Source organism: Pongo abelii, chromosome 15, assembly GCF_028885655.2.
Source record: "Pongo abelii isolate AG06213 chromosome 15, NHGRI_mPonAbe1-v2.0_pri, whole genome shotgun sequence".
Classification (NCBI taxonomy): Eukaryota; Metazoa; Chordata; class Mammalia; order Primates; family Hominidae; genus Pongo; species Pongo abelii.
This window is the reverse complement of record NC_072000.2, coordinates 45,277,291-45,289,980: the sequence shown is the minus strand read 5'-3', so window position 1 is coordinate 45,289,980 and position 12,690 is coordinate 45,277,291. Positions and strand designations below refer to the sequence as shown.

Here is a 12,690-nt window from a genome sequence, read left to right as displayed (position 1 = left end):
AACAGAAATAGCAGGAGAATAAGGCATTAGTACTATTTTCAATAAATCATTTTCTTATCAAATATAAAACATTTTCCACAAATATTTTCACTAAAATTTTACCTATCTAGCCTCCCATCCCATGATCTAAATCTGTCCCCTGCCCTCCTAGTTCCATCCCCAATCTGTTTAGTAAGGTGACTGTGTATGTCAGAGCAGGTGTGAGAGTAGACAATCCTTCCACGCTGCTTGAATAATCGAGTTTTGGCCAGTCCTTTAAACACATACTGAGATAGTGAGGAGCCAGATGAAAAGTACAGACTATGCCACAAAAAATGGATTAACACAAACTTAGTGATTTGGCCCATGACCTTCCAACTCAACGTTCTGCAGGTCCAGCTGGAGACGATATGTTTCATTGGCAAGCCACAATTATGGAACCTAATAACAGCCCATATTAAGACTGTGTGTTCCTTTTGAAAATTCACTTTCCTATAGACTATCCCTTCAAACCACATGAGGTTGCACTTAGAAAAAGAATTTATCAACCAAATATTAATAGTAATGATAGCATTTGTCTAATATTCTAAGATTAAATCTTCTGCTTTAACTATTTTCTGCTTTAACTATTTCTTCTGCTTTAACTATTTCTAACATTCTCTTATTCATTTGTTCGCTACTATGCAATCCCAACCCAGATGACTTCTATGTGCCAGAGATTGCAGGGAACAATAAGACAAACAGAGATAGGTACAAAAGAATATCTCGAAAATGGACTTAGAAGTATGCCATGTGATGCTTCCTTAAAGTCAAAATGAGGTGCATTGTAGCTCAAACATTAAAATATTGTTCAAATGTTTATAATTAACATTATACACACTAAATTATTGTTCTTTTATACATACCTAACAAGCTCAAAACAGAATGTCTAATCAAAAGGAACTAAAGATTAATTTTGATTTTGCATAATTAAGTGGTCCTTTATCATTTCAAAGATGCTTCCTTAATTGCCTTATTTATTTTACACATGAAGTACAGAGGTAGAAAGAATCAGGGACACATTACCTTATTTCTCTGTTTTGCACTGCCAATTTATGGTAAGCTCAAATAATAACTCAGGTCTTCTTACTGTCTCGCAAAACTTGAATGCCAGTTGCGGTATGCAAATTATTCAACTCATTTTTCTTAAAATAGTTTATTCTCTGAAATTGGTCCAGTTTGTGAATATAGCCAGACCCTCAAATTGTTTTGGTACTAAAATGCATGGACTTGGATTATTTAAATCGCTTTAAAATTTGCTCAGCTCATGGCTGCATGTTTCCCTTTTATATACCAATGTTTGTGATGAGAATAATAATGAAATATTCTGCTCCAAAATGTCTAAATTGCCTCTAATATATTTGAAAAACCTTGAATTAATGAAAAAGTCTTTAAAAAATATATTTCTAAGAGGAAATCCTGCTTTTCTTTCTAAGACATTGTTTGTTCCAAATGAGAAGAGTTTCTACCAGGTTCTTGGCATGCTCACAGTACTATAAAGAAACCAGTCAAGATCAATGGAACAGAACAGAGCCCTCAGAAATAACGCCACATATCTACAACTATCTGATCTTTGACAAACCTGACAAAAACAAGCAATGGGGAAAGGATTCCCTATTTAATTAATGGTGCTGGGAAAACTGGCTAGCCATATGTAGAAAGCTGAAACTGGATCCCTTCCTTACACCTTATACAAAAATCAATTCAAGATGGATTAAAGACTTAAACATTAGACCTAAAACCATAAAAACCCTAGAAGAAAACCTAGGCATTACCATTCAGGACATAGGCATGGGCAAGGACTTCATGCCTAAAACACCAAAAGCAATGGCAACAAAAGCCAAAATTGACAAATGGGATCTCATTAAACTAAAGAGCTTCTGCACAGCAAAAGAAACTACCATCAGAGTGAACAGGCAACCTACAAAATGGGAGAAAATTTTCGCAACCTACTCATCTGACAAAGGGCTAATATCCAGAATCTACAATGAACTCCAACAAATTTACAAGAAAAAACAAACAACCCCATCAAAAAGTGGACGAAGGACATGAACAGACACTTCTCAAAAGAAGACATTTATGAAGCCAAAAAACACATGAAAAAATGCTCATCATCACTGGCCATCAGAGAAATGCAAATCAAAACCACAAGGAGATACCATCTCACACCAGTTAGAATGGCAATCATTAAAAAGTCAGGAAACAACAGGTGCTGGAGAGGATGTGGAGAAATAGGAACACTTTTACACTGTTGGTGGGACTGTAAACTAGTTCAACCCTTGTGGAAGTCAGTGTGGCGATTCCTCAGGGATCTAGAACTAGAAATTCCATTTGACCCAGCCATCCCATTACTGGGTATATACCTAAAGGACTATAAATCATGCTGCTATAAAGACACATGCACATGTATGTTTATTGCGGCATTATTCACAATAGCAAAGACTTGGAACCAACCCAAATGTCCAACAATGATAGACTAGATTAAGAAAATGTGGCACATATACACCATGGAATACTATGCAGCCATAAAAAATGATGAGTCCCCTTTGTAGGGACATGGATGAAATTGGAAATCATCATTCTCAGTAAACTATCGCAAGAACAAAAAACCAAACACCGCATAGTCTCACTCATAGGTGGGAATTGAACAATGAGAACACATGGACACAGGAAGGGGATCATCACACTCTGGGGACTGTTGTGGGGTGGGGGGAGGGGGGAGGGATAGCATTGGGAGATATACCTAATGCTAGATGACGAGTTAGTGGGTGCAGTGCACCAGCATGGCACATGTATACATATGTAACTAACCTGCACATTGCGCACATGTACCCTAAAACCTAAAGTATAATAATAATAAATAAACATAAATAAATAAATAAATAAATAAATAAAAAGAAACCAGTCAAAATCTTCATGAAATTGCTTTTTTACCAGTCAGTGAAAACCAACTCTGAAAAGGTCATTTTTATTTTGTTTTGTTTTGCTTATCAAGATTAATCTTTTTTTAGAATGTAACCTTCAGTCTATTTTGTCAATATAGCTATCGGAGATAGGAAAATATTATGTTATTTTATTTTCTGAATTATAGGAGAAACCTGATTTACTTATTGAATAAATACATGAAAGCTAGAGGAGGACAACTAATGAACAGTTGATTCAGGTGAAACATGACTTTTAGTGATTGGGAACAGTCTTATGAGTTAGTTCCCCTATGTTAGCTCTAATGTCTTTTCTCCCTTCATCTTTCTCACTCTCCCTTATTCTGTTATTCTGTTACTGTCTTTATTCCTTCCTTTCAAGCCATCTGTTGTTGCAATATTTCCAACCATAGAAGGCCCAGAGTCCCAGTTTATGGTTACCAGTCACATTTCTCTTCAGCTGATTAGCCACCGCTCACTGACTTCAGTCAATGTTATTCTTACTTTTTTTTTTAACTTTTATTTTAGGTTAAGGGGTACATGTGCAAATTTGTTATAAGGTAAATTGTGTGTCACAGCGATTTGGTGTACAGATTACTTCATCCCCCAGATAATAAGCATAGTACTTGATAGGTAGCTTTACGATCCCCACCCTCATCCCACCCTCCACGCTCAAGTAGGTCCTAGTGTCTGCTGTTCCCTTCTTTGTGTCCATGTGTACCCAACATTCAGCCCCCACTTATAAGTGAGACTATGCGATATTTTGTTTTCTGTCCCTGTGCTGCTTTGCCTAGGATAATGGTCTCCAGCTCCATCCATGTTGCTGCAAAGGATATGGTCTTGTTCTTTTTAATGTCTACATAGTATTCTATGGTGTATGTGTACCACATTTTCCTTACTAGTCTACCGTTGATGGGTGTTTAGATTGATTCCATGTCTTTGCTATTGTGAATAGTGCTGTGATGAATATATGTATGCACGTGCCTTTATGGTAAAAAATTTGCATTTCTTTGGGTATATACCCAATAATGGGATTACTGGGTAAAATGATAATTCTGTTTTAAATTATTTGAGAAATCTTTAGACTGCTTCCAACTAATGAACTAATTTACATTTCTACCAGCAGTGTATACGCATTCCTTTCTCTCTAAATCCTCACCAGCATTTGTTATTTTTTGACTTTTTAAAAATAGCCATTCTGACTGGTGGGAGATGGTAATTCATTTTGGTTTTGATTTGTATTTCTCTAATGATTAATCATGTTGAGGATATTTTCATATGCTTGTTGGCTGCATAAATGCCTTCTTTGGAAAAGTGTCTGTTCATGTCTTTTGCCCACTTTTTAATTGATTTGTTTTTGCTTGTTAACTTAAGTTCCTTATAGATTCTAGATATTAGACCTTTGCCAAATGCATATTTGCAAATATTTTCTCTCATTGTGTAGGTTGTCTGTTTTCTCTATTTTTCTGCAGTACAGATGCTCTTTAGTTTAATTAGGTCACATGTTTCAATTTTGTTTGTGTTGCAGTTGCTCTTGGCATCTTTGTCATGAAATCTTTGCCAGGGTCTATGTCCAGAATGGTATTCCCTAGGTTATCTTCCAGGGTTTTTATGATTTTTATAGTTCTAGGTTTTTACATTTAAGCCTGTAATTTATTTTGAGTTGATATTTGAATATGCTGTAAAGAAGGGGCTCAGTTTCAACCTTCTGCATATGGCCAGCCAGTTATCCCAGCTTTGTTTATTGTATATGGATTCCTTTCCCCATTGCTTGTTTTTGCCAACCTTTTTCAAAGATCAGATGGGTGTAGGTGTTGGGCATTATTTCTGGGCTCCCAATTCTGCTCCACTGGTCTATGTGCCTGTTTTTTTGTACCGGGACCATGCTGTTTTTGTTATTGTCAGTTTGTGGTATAGTTGGATGCCAGGTAGTGTGATGCCTCCAGCTTTGTTCTTTTTATGCTCAGAATTGCCTTGGTTATTTGGGCTCTTTTTTTTGGTTCCATCTGAATTGTAGACTAGTTTTTTCTAATTCTGTGATGAATGTCACTGGTAGTTTGACAGGAATAGCACTCAAGTTTTAAATTGCTTTGGGCATTTTAACAATACCAATTCTTCCTATCCATGAGCACATAATGTTTTTTCATTTGTTTGTTTCATCTCTGATATCATTGTAGAGATCTTTCACCTCTCTAGTTAGCTTTATTCCTACGTATTTTATTCTTTTGTAACTATTGTGAATGAGATTGCATCTTTATTTGGCTCTCAGCTTGGATGTTGTTTATATATAGAGATGTTACTGACTTCTGTACCTTAATTTTGTATCATGAAATTTTGCTGAAGTTGTTTATCAGATCAAGGAGCTTTTGGGCAGAGACATGGGTTTTCTATGTATAGATTACATCGTCCTCAAACAGAGATATTTGACTTCCTGTCGTCCTATTTGGGTGCCTTTTATTTATTTACCTTGCCTGATTGCTCTGGACAGGACTTCCAGTACTATGTAGAATAGGCTGGTGATTCTTGTCTTGTTCAGGTTTTCAAGGGGAATTCTTCAAGCTTTTGCCCATTCAGTATAATATGGTTGTGGGTTTGGCAAAGATGGTTCTTATGGAAAATATTATTTTAAATGCTGTATGAACAGTGACTATGTCCCCAATTAAAGAGAATGGTACTTTGTTGTGTGTCTCTCTTTAAATGAAGAAAACAACTCACTTCCATAGAAGCAGCTGTAGCTCTCAAATATGAAAATATAAGCATTACTCTTGATGCCTGATCAGGACCTAGGCACCATTTATTTTCCCATCATAGATAAATAAATAAGGTGCTGTGGATGGGTGGTAGAGAAGAGGTGTGAGCAGACAGAGACAAGCAAGGGGGTGGGAATTGACTTGTACTAAAAAGACAATCATCTAAATGTCAGTGCCTGCATGTATATATAAAGCATATATTATTTTAAATCTGATTATTTTGGATCATGTGCCCAAAACAAGAGTGATTAATTTGTTGTTTTTAATCTTAAGGTTAGTAGATTCTATTTTCCTTTTAAACATATACATATGACTGGGTATTTTTTTAGTTTGAAGTTATTTCTATGTGAATGTATGTCACATAGCATATATTGTTTACTCATGACAACTCCTCACTCCCGATCCTGGTTGTACTCAGCTCTCCTCCTTCTCCTTGTTCATATCAGGCAGCAAACATGGTCAGAGAAAAAGGCAAAATTGTGCCCATTGGTCTCACTTTAAATTAATGCACAGTGACCTACCTATTTGGCCTTTAGCACTGCCTAGGAAGTCTAATACATTTCTTAGTTGTTGCTTTTTTTTTATGCTCCCAATCTGAGACTACTATTTTGCCTCCTTTCCCCTAAGTCCTTCCTCGTGCTTCCTCCTTCCTCGTGCTCACTCCCTGTAGTTATTTTGCCTTCTGTTTCACTGAGAAAATAGAAGAAAGGAAATTATTTATACACATTCCCATACCTCATTACTCAATCTAGTCATATTTCCTCTCTGCCCTCATTTCTGTTATTTTTATTTAAGACCATTTATATTTAAGAACAACCCTTCATTCAGTCACACCAGCTCTCATCCACTCAAGTATGACGCTTAAGCAATAGACCCCTTCTGTATTCCGCAACATCAAATTTTCCACTCCAATCGAGTTATTCTCATGATCATTCAAACATGATGTAATACTATCCATGTTAATTAACAAAAACCTTGAACACACATAAATCTCCAGATACCACCACATTTCCCTGCTAATTTTAAAGCAAAATTTATTAAAAGATTTGTTAGATTTTCTATTTATAATTCCTTTCATTCAGCGTTGAAACTTCTCTAATTAGGCTTTTTTCTCACAACTGCAATGAAGCAGATTTTGTCAAAATCACCACTGGCTGTTATGTTAATTTCTGGTTCTCAATCTACAGTTCTCATCTTCTTAATCTATTGACTTTATTACTTTCTCCTTCTTCATACAGGATCTAGACAGGGTTCTCTTCTTGTTCTCCTCATACTTCATTGGCCATTTTTCTCTAGTCTTATTTATGAATTCCTCCTCACCTTCCTATGAATGAATATTGGTGTGCCCAGGTCTAAGTTGCTGACAGTTCCCTTTTATCCTCACTCTCTTAATGATCTCATCATATGGCTTTAAACATTGTCTATGTCTCGGGGGAGGGTTGGTTGGTTGTTTGTTTTTCAAGACAGGGTTACTCTGTTACCCAGGCTGGAGCGCAGTGGCATGATCTCAGGTCACTGCAACTTCCACCTCCCAGGTTCAAGCGATTCTTGTGCCTCAGCCTCCGGAGTAGCTGAGATTACAGACATGCACCACCATGCCAGACTAAACTTTGCATTTGTGGTAGAGACAAGATTTTGCCATTTTAGACAGGCTGGTCTTGAACTCCTGGCTCCAAGTGATCCACCCACCAAAGTGGCTTCCCAAAGTGCTGGGATTGCAGGCATGAGCCACTGCGCCTGGCCATCATTTATTTTAAGAACACGTGATTCCAGACTTCTAATTTAACAACAGCGTTGCATTTCCAATTGTTTATTTAATTCTATGCAGTTTCTAATATGCATTTCAAACATCACATTCTCAGATGTATTTTTTATTTCACAACTTCTCTCCACCTATTTTTCCATAATCTTATCCATCTCTTTAACTTTAATTCCTTTCTTACAGATGCTCAGGGAAAATCCCTGGGATCCTCTTTTACTCTTCCTTTTTAAAAAATCATACCCATAAATCTGTCACAAGTGCTACAATTTACAGCCTCAAAGCATATACAGAATTTGGCCATCTCTACAACATCCACTTTTACTATTTTTGTCCAAAATCATTTCTCTCCTTGCTTCTGCTTTTTTCTTCTTAAGTCTCCATAAGCTCAAACTAGAAGGTCCTATTAAAACAAGCCAGATCCTGTCACTTCTCTTCCTCAAATCCTGTAATGGCTTCTTATTTATCTCAGACTGAGAGCCATAGATTTTAGAATAGCTGACAAGGCCCTTCTGGAACTTCTCTGCTCTATCTCTTACAATCTTTTCTTCAAACCCTGCACTCTTGCACACTGGAGTGATTCAACAAATATTTATTGAGCCCCTAGTATAAGGTCAGCACTTTAAAGATAGTACAAAGTAGTAAAAAGCATATCTTTTTACTACTCCTCCTTGTTTTTCCTCAAATATAACATACCTGCTACACTGGATCTTTGCATTTGCTAGTTATGCCTGTAAACTCTCTATTATTGTTTGGGCTCAGAAGATGGTACACCAAAGTGTGATACTTTGGCATGCTGACTACTTTGAACTGAAGGAGATGGGAAGGCCTCAGAAACAGCTTCATAAGCAAAGTCTGTCTCTGATCTTTCTCTGCCTTCTTATTTTCTGCCCCTCTTACCAACCCCCACAAAAGTGAGTCATAAAAACCAGAATTATTATTTCCTAAGGTGAGTCATAGAAACTAGAACCTCTCTTTCCCAAAGCAAACCATTCAACCTAGAAATATGCTCTTTCTCCTGCCTTTCTGTGTAGAAGTTGCCCATAGAGAAATTCTCTGACTTACCTTGTCTGATAGTAAGTCTTAAGACCCTAATTCCAGAGGAGTCCTGTCCCCTACCTAGGACGAAGAAATGCCACGCAGAGAGGCCATAAAGCATCTGAATGGACAGGCCTTACCAGATTTTCCTCCTCAACCTGCTACCATTAGATGTATCCTCTTCTCAATCAGATTTCTATATGGCTTTTCATTCTTTATTGAAGCTATGAATAAAAATAGACAGTTTTCCCTAGGTCTTTGGGTCTTCATTTCTGAACACTCCCATATCACATAAAACTTTGATTATATAAATTTGTCATTCTTTTCTCTTGTTAACCTGTCTTTTGTTACAGGAGTGTTGGCTGTTATTGTTATGATAGGTGAGGAAAGTATTACATCATCATATAGTCATATGGATGGCTCCCTTCCCTCCTCTCATCTTTGCTGCAGTAAAGGCTTCACTGATCTCACTTCTTTCTCATCCCCTAGCAGTATGCCCTACACTTTAGCTCTCCTTTGTTTTTCTTCATATCACTCATCACTAACCAACATGCTCTATATTTAGCTTTTTTTATTTGGTTATTTAATATCTCCACCCATTAGAATATATTATTTTTTTTTCTGGCAATAAAATGGGATAGAAAAAGAAAAGGAAGAATAGATTTATAAGTTATTTTTAAAAGCAGGGATATAAATAATGCAGATGAAAAATTTAAAGCTACGTTTATTACAACATTTTTCATTTCACTGTTTTGTTCATATACCACTTTCCCCAAAATCAAGTCAACAGACCCCTACTTGGCTTATTTAGATTTACTTGTGAACAATACTCCATTAACACAAATGGTTTACTTGGCTTTTTAGGGACTCATAGCAGAATAGTGCTAAATAAAATCTTTCTGATTACTTGATTATCAAAATATTATCCAAATCCAAGCACAGTGCATACAGCCAAAACGTTGTTTATGCTTATTGAGAATTGGAGTCATTGCTGGGAGAATCCAAGTAGCTCTCTATGCTATTCATGGATAAGAGCCAACCTTAATCTAGTTGCTGGCTGGATTCATCACCCCAAAGTATTTCTACAGAGTCTATTGCAATCAGAGTCTATATTTAAATTTATATTTATATTTTGTTTATTTGTTACATGTCATAAAAATCTTGTATATAATTTTCAGCCTTTGTTATCTGAAGTAGTCATCTTTTCATTAGGAAAGCAGAGAAGTAGAAATCATGATTGGAAATTGGATTGCTTATGAGGCTAATGTTCATGAAGCTCTCATTTCATTGGAGTTGTGTGACCTGCCATTTGGCAAAACCATCAACAACCTTGGATATGTTTTGAAATATGATTTTATCATAATATTATCTTAAAATATATTTTTTAAATTTAAAAATTATATTCATGAAACAAATATTGTTCCAGTATGTTTTAACATATTAGCACTTTAGTATTTGATGGAGAAAAAAAGTCTAATTTCTTATCTTAGCGTTGAGGATCTTCCAAAACATGCCCTCAATCTATCTTGCAGTCTTCTAACCCACAACTTACCCTAAAACTGTCAGGGATTTTCACTATTTCTCAAATACTTGCTTTGCTTTCATGTTACTCAGCCTTTGTGTGTGCTATTGTTTTTTCAGTCCCCTTATACATTTTTTGGTCTACTCATCTTTGAAGTCTGCAGTCACATTTCACTTCCTTTAAAGAATATTTACTGATTTTTCTTCTTACTTACTTTTCCTCTGAATTATTTTACTATGTTTTCACAAAATTTTGCTGAAATGTATCTGCTTATACTAATCACAAACTGATTTGAATTAGGTGAACTAAAATACATTTTTAGTAAATATTTCTTCCTTACCAGACGATAGCTACCTTGAGGAAAAGAGTGACTTCTTAGTAGGCATTTCAATACCTACTAAAGTCTAGCACAGTGATTCTCAAATAGGAGATGATTTTGCCCCCCAGGAGACTTCTGAGAATGTTTGGGGACATTTTTATTGTTATGACTTGGGGGAGGGGGTGAAGTGACACTGGCACTTAGTAAGTAGAGGCCAGAGATACTTCTAGACATTCTACAGCACACCGGATGTCTGTCGCAACATTGTCTGGTCCAAAATGTTAATAGTGCCAAGGTTAATAAGCCCAGCATATGCCCACCTGTGGTATCTACCACATTCCTTCTTATGAAATATGTTCATCAAATTTAGGATATCTGAACAGTTCTGCCAAAATTTCTTTTAGTTTGTTTTTCTGTTATACATTTTCAATGATCATCTTCATTTTCATACAATTTATTAGGACTTACGACTCTAAGTTAGTTCCCAGCTTTTTCTCTTGCTTTACCACTCTCCTACAAGCTTAACGGTAGCAAAGAGAGGGTGAAGATTAAGAGAACGTAGTTGTGCAGTACACTGACCTATAAAAAAATTGTGATGGTCTTCTCTACAACCTACTGAGCTGCATGCCTCACCTTGTCATTCCCATGATAGGAGACAACCTATAGCCTCACTTGTTCCGTTCATGGCAGTAAGTTCAGCCATTTTATTTCCCTGAAGATTCCCCAGACTGTAAGGTTATAATATTTTTTAGTATAACATAAGAAGAATGCAAAGTAGAAATATGTAAGATTAACCAGTCAAAAGATCTTGTGCACATGTGGGCTATAGTTAAAATTAATGTACTGTATTCAAGAATTTTGCTAAATGACTAGATTATACCTACTCTTGTCATGTTGGGGGAGGGGGATGAGTAACTATGTAAGATGATGGATATGCTAACTTGTTTCACTATAATGACACTTTTACTATATATGTATGTATCTTAGAACATCATGTTTTATACTTTAAATAGATACAATAAAATTTATTTTTAAAAATTAAAAAGTTTTAAAATAAAAGTATAAAATTCTTTAACAGAACTACTCAAAAGAAACAAACCACAGAACAAGACTAGAGGAAAAACATTGTGGGAAATTGACCTTGGATTTCTGACCTTGTATTTCTGACCTGGAAAGGAGAAGAGGGAAAGAGAAGTCTCTGATTATTGCTCCCATTACTCTCTTGTTCCCCCAAGCCCCCTGCTCACAACTATCACATCACCTTAATTATTTTGTATGCTTTTTTCCAAGTCTTCTGAACGTAGACTTTGCTTCCTCCTGATCTCTTAATTTCTCTTCTGGGTCTTGGTCATCCCACTTCGTTTTACTGAAATATCTTTCTGTTTCCTTTGATTATTTCTTCAACTCTTATTTAGACTTTAGGAGTATGCCTAACTATTAAGTCAAAGAAACCTTCCCTGGTTGCCCACACCTCTTAAATGAGGATTAAATGTCCTTCTAAGTAGTCTCTTAGCCCTCAGTGCTTTCTCCTAACAGAGCACTGAACACACTGAATTACTTTCTGATTCCCTCCGTGAGGAGAGGTATCGTGTCTTCCTTTCAGTGCTAAAATAATTATTTTTTGAACAAATGGTTAAGAGGAACAAAATAATGAATGAATAATACAAGTCATACTGAGTATCAGTTGCAGGCTTTTGAAGTACTGAACAGTGAGGTCCACGGAGGAAATGTCCAAGGAGTTATTCTGCTCTTTTAGGCCTATGTGAGAGGTAAATATTTAATAACTGGAAAAAAAAAAGGAAAAGAAAAGGGCTGGTCATGGTGGCTCACACCTGTACTCCTAACACTTTGGGAGGCCGAAAAGGGTGCATAGTTTGAGCCCAGGAGTTCGAGATCAGCCTTGATAACACAGTGAAACCCTGTCTCTAGCAAAAATACAAAAATTAGCAAGTCTCATAACCCGGACTCAAGATAAATAAATAAATAAATAAACAGATTAATGTGTTTTAAAAATGCCATTATGTCACTCTATTTCCCATGTGACAATATTGCCTTGTTTGTTATGTAACTTTCTTTTTTTTTATAATATTAGCTGTGAGCTTTTAATAAATGGCCTTTGTTGAGGGAATTTCCTTCTGTACTTATTTTGCTGAGAGTTTTTATGTTTTAAAATCCTGAATGGATATTGAAGTTATCAAATCTTTTTTCTGCATCTATGGAAATGATCATTTGGTATTTACCTTTTATTTATTTACCTTTTTGAGGGTGAATAGTTTGTTTCTTTATGCACTGACTCTTACAGAGGGTATAAAAAGAGGTGTTTTTACTAATATGCACAATGTTTTTATATAAAATGTTACTAT

General features: G+C 35.9%; 1 pseudogene; it reads left to right on the top strand.

The window, feature by feature from the left end:
• Positions 1-332: 332 nt before the first annotated feature.
• LOC112128783 (ubiquitin-conjugating enzyme E2 D3-like) lies at positions 333-775 on the top strand (annotated as a pseudogene).
• Positions 776-12,690: the final 11,915 nt, after the last annotated feature.